Here is a 5,039-nt window from a genome sequence, read left to right as displayed (position 1 = left end):
CCCGCCGCCGGCCGCGGCCCCCCGCCCTCATTAGCATAGCAGCTGCTCGCCGAGCCGGGCCGCGCCGAGCAAAGGGCAGAGGCCTCGCGGATGAATGGGGCTGCGGCTTTGCAGCGGGCGAGAGAAGAAGGGACAGACGGACGCGCGGAGGGCCAGTCGGAAGGACAGCCAAGCAGACGAATGTGCGCCGGCCGGTGGAGCTGCAGACCCCCGAGCCCGCAGGGTCTGCGCTGGAGGGCTCGGAGCAGTTGCCGCCGTTCCCAGACCGGGGTGGCCCTCCCGTGGCCTGCGCCCTCACGTGCTGCTCTTGGCCGTCCTTCCTGTCCCTCAGGCAGGTGGAGCCTGCCTCTTCCCGCGGACTCCGGCGTCGGGAGGCAGCTGGCCTTCCCGAGGTCAGGGCAGGCTGCACCCTGGTATTCCCATGCACGCCCCTGGGCTCCGATAGGGTCGGGCGGCCCCCTGCGTGCTCTCTTCTGGGCTCCCTGGCTTCCAGTGCTCACCTGCCCGCTTGTCTGACGGCCGGCCCCCAGGGCCTGCTGGGGGGGGACCTCCTCCAGCTGTCCAGCTCTCTGCACGCCCTGGTCTTGGGGTGTTCATTCTAACCGTAATTCTGACCCTGCATCTGGCAGGGGTCAGCACAGAGAGCTGGGCAGCTAGACGGCAACCCAGTGCCCACCTACCGACCGTGCTGGCCTGCCTTTCTCCAGGGAGGAGACTCCAAGGTTCCCAGTGTCCCCAGGACAGACGAGAAGGTAGACAGAGCAGGCAGCGTCTGCTTGGTCACCCAGGCCTCCAGGGGACTTTCCTACCTGGGGAGAAGGTGGGTTTTCCAGCGACTCCCCTGGCCAGTACCTGCCAGGACCCTCTGTCACTGTGGAGTAAGATTCAGAAGACAGCATCTCAAGAAAAGGTAAAGTCTGCGACCAGTAGTTGGTGTAATGGCTATGTCGCTGGACTCCCATGTAGTCGACCGCAGTTCAAGTCCCAGGCCCGTGGCTTAAACTCATGCTGGGCGCGTGTGCATGCGTGCCCAAGATCCGGAAAGGAGAATGGAGAAGGGATTGCGGCATGGCCATCCCCCCTGGGGGGTGATTTCTTGCTTTCTGTCTCTCTGTCTGGAGAGTGCACAAGCACTGTAGCAAAAACCTCTCAAAAAAAAAAAAAAATCCTGGACCTGGTGGCTTCAACTCATGACCAGGCGCACATACCCTATAGCAAAAGTCTCAAAAAAAAAGCAAGCAAGCAAGCTGTAGGGGCTCTGAAGCCGGAGGTGCCCCAGCCTGCCTGCCAGGACAGTGGAGGGTTATTTCTTTTAAAAAAAAATTATTTTAGAATTGTTTCATTTTATTTATTATTTTTAATTTGCTATAGGACACATGCACTCACCAGAGAGAGAGAGAAGAAAAAGTGAGAAAGCAAGCCGCCAGGTCCGGGACACGAACCATGGTCAACCATGTGGGAGCGTCCAGTGCTTTAACCACCATGCCACCTGCTGGTCCTTGGTTTCTTTTTTTTAAATTATTTTTAGAGGGACCAGCAGTTCTTCTGATGGCTATGTCATTGTATTCCCATGTAGTCGGCCACAGTTCGAGTCCCGGACCCAGTGGCTTAAACTCACGCTGGGCGCGTGTGAGTGCATGCCCAAGATCCCGAGAGGAGAATGGAGGAGAAGGGATTGTGGCGTGCCCATCCACCCGGGGGGGTGATTTCTCGCTTTCTGTCTCTCTGTCTCTCTGTCTTTCTGGTGAGCACACGTGCCCTATAGCAAAAACCTCTCAAAAAAAACTCTCCAAAAATTATTTTTAGAAAGATTTAATTGTATTTATTATTACTTTAGTTTGGTACAGGACACATACGCTCACTAGGGAGAAAGAGAGAGCGAGAGAGCGGGAAAGTGAGAAAGCGAGCCACGGGGTCTGGGATTTGAATCTTGTGAGTTCACCACCTGAACCACATGCCACCTGCTGGCCGCAGGAGGTTTTTTTGTTTTTGTTTTTAATAGGGCAATCAGGCGATTTTGGGAGCCTGTCTGGAGACTGAGGTGCAGGGAGTCTTTGACCCCCCCCACCCCAGGGACCTGTCAGTATGCCTGTGTGTCGCTGCTCCCTGGGCAGTGTGACCTCGCTGCAGCAGCTCCTGCCCAGACAGGTCTGCAGAGGTTGGGCTGCACCAGGCGCTGCTCAGAAGAGCTAGGCTGGGTGGGACCTGCACCAGAGACTGGGCAGCTCTGGCCTGCTTGTGTCCAGAGGGCGGGGACTTCCTCTGCTCCAGCCTGCCGCAGCCCTTTACTGCCCCACGGGGACATGCGACGTGCAGGCCCACTCGCTCCTGCTGCGGCCACCTCTCCACTGAGCTGCCCTTCCAGGGACAGGCTGCAGCCACCCTCCACACCCCTGCCTGTCCCCTTGTCTCTGGCACCAAGGTGCTCTCAGCTCTGACCCCAGAGGAGTCATGCTCGACTGTCTGTCTGCCTCCTCGGACTCTGCCCAGGAAGCATCCACAGAGGCCACATGCCCGTCCTGTACCAGCCCAGGCCCAGTCTGCAGACCGGGGATGGGGTGGGGGGGGTGGGGGGGACTGAGCACGCTAGGCTGAGCTGCGGGTCAGCAGGCTTCCCTGTCCGTGCGGGAGGAGGTGCTCAGAGAGAGGAGTACGTAGAGCCTCTCAGGAGAGGGGAGCCTGGGGTTGACAGCCCAGGAGCCCTGGAGCCAGCCCTGCCTCCCATGGAGGGACACTGCAGGGCAGGACACTGTGGCCAGCGGGGGCCTCACCGCCTACGGGCAGCTCGGGGGAACAGATGCCTCTTTTGGCTTCCAGAAGGCTCCTGCAGTGCCTCTCCGGGGGAGTGGGGCAGGAGCAGCAGCTTCCTGACAGGCCAGACCTCACTCTCCAGCCACTCTTGCAAGGTGGGATCCTCATGGTCACTTTCTCTTTGTGACCTTGGCCCCGTCCAGCATGGGGCCTGCCCAGGATGGGGCTGGATGGACCCTTCCTTCCGAGTTCGAGGAGCCAGACCGCCCAGCAGGTTTTTTCGTGTTGGTGGGGGGGGCTGCCCCGGGCCACTCCAGCGGGGACTCTGTGGCTGGGTCTCTGGGCCCTGGCCCCAGGCCCCGGCCCCTGGGCCCCAGGCGCTGCTCCTTCCTCTTGGGCACCCGAAATAGATGCCTGCCTGTCTCCTCAGAGGCCCGCGGCTCTAGGCAGGGCTGTGCCCGGGGTCTGTGCCAGCCTCCACACCCCCAGGCCCCAAGCCTGGTCCTGTAGCAGGGGCAGCTGCGCAGTTCCCCAACCTGAAGGCAGCTGTGTGCGGCGGGCACCTACAGAACTGCCCCGTGGAGGTGGCAGTGGCCGGGACAGGGTCCGTGCGAGGCCTGCGCACCGCTGTCTGGGACTTGGCGGGTGAGCGGGGCTGCCTGGTCCCAGGCTCTGTCTGCGTGAATACCACACGTGCACTGTGTAGACCGCGGCCCAACCCTCATCCCCAAGGTCGTACCAGGACCAAGAACCATCAGCCTACTTTTTAATATAAAAAAGAGCAATGAAAAATTTATTTATAAACTTTCCACACTGGGCTACAAGTCTATTCGTACACTCAGAACGTGCTGCAGACTTGATCCAGTTAGAAGTGGTCCTGCCGTGACCCACACACAGCTGCCGTCCAAGCCTAGAAAGTCTTAACATTAATTAACATAATTAAAAAGGTATTTGCATCTAGAAAAAATATACAGGACTCCTTGTGGAGTAATCTGTGCCTCCATTTCAATGTCTGCTTGTCTCGCTGACATCACCGCTTTCTCCTCCGTTTACACGGCGGAGGACTGCCCGAGTGTGACCGGCCGCGCACAAAGGGCCCCCACCCACCTGTGTCCTCAAGTGCTCCCCATTTTTGCACGAAGGGTCAGCAGCACTTGCCCGAAGGGAGACCTCATTTAAATGTGAATAACTCAGCCTCCTTTTTATTCCTCAGGATCAAAACAAGCAGGGGTGTGGGGTTGCATAGAAAATTGGAGCCGGAGACAGGAAGGGCGCCTTTCAGGACGGAAAGTGACGCGCGACCGCGAAGCCCCTCCCCCACGGCAGGGTTTCGGGTGGGAATCGGGTCCTCGAAGCTCCCGCGGGCTGAAGCGGGGCAGAACGGTCCTTCAGTTCGCTCAGCAATTAGCACAAGAGATTCACAGTCTTATAGGTATTTATAAAAATATAAATATGGGTACACTCTGTTGCCTTCACAACGCTGGATACAACGCCCCTTAAAATTGGGTTTATAACCAAGATTCAAATAGTACACCTAACACTTGGCTTATAATATGTTAATATTTTATAGTCATAAATGTTATGACATTTAACTGTGGCAAATCCATTTACTTTTTTTAAAAGTGTGCAACCGACCGTTAGCTATAACAACGCACTAGGAAAGAGAACGCCCGCGGCCGCCACCTTCCGCTCTCCAGCACAGCCAGCTCCAGAGCCCGAGCCCTGGCACTGCCAGGCCCGCCGCGCGGGGGCGTCGCCTCGCGGGCGGAGGACTGGCGAGTGAAGGGGCCTGGCTGGGCGGGGAGAGGGGCCACCGCGGGGAACCATCAGGCTGGGCGGTATTTTCAGTGCAACCAAGAAGCGGGAGACTCAAGTTTTTTAGTTTTAAGACTAGAAAAAAATGCATCTTCTCCCCGTAACCACACTGACTACGCACAATATTTTCCAGACAAAAGATCCAGGCGCACAAACTTCACCCACAGAGAAACACACACAGGATAAATAGTTTAGGACACCCACAACCACGCAGCGCCTCCTCCCTGCCCCGCGCTGGCTGCTCCGCGGCAGCTGACTCCGGGCGCGTCCTTGCCACGGGGCGGGTGCTGCAGGCGGCGCGGGGCGTCCCGAGTCCGCAGTCCTCCCACCCCGCCCTCCGTTCACCTCCGGTAGAAAACTTTGAGCAGAGGATCCAGTATCTCGGGATTCCGAACTTGCTCGTTGCGCGACTCAAGTTTCAAAAGGGGCTGGCGCCTGCGCCCCGCCCCCACCCGGGAGGACGCGGACGGGCG

Source organism: Tupaia chinensis, unplaced genomic scaffold (genome assembly GCF_000334495.1).
Source record: "Tupaia chinensis unplaced genomic scaffold, TupChi_1.0 Scaffold142100_1, whole genome shotgun sequence".
NCBI classification, from domain to species: domain Eukaryota; kingdom Metazoa; phylum Chordata; class Mammalia; order Scandentia; family Tupaiidae; genus Tupaia; species Tupaia belangeri.
The sequence above is the reverse complement of the archived record's forward strand: the minus strand, read 5'-3'. Positions refer to the sequence as shown.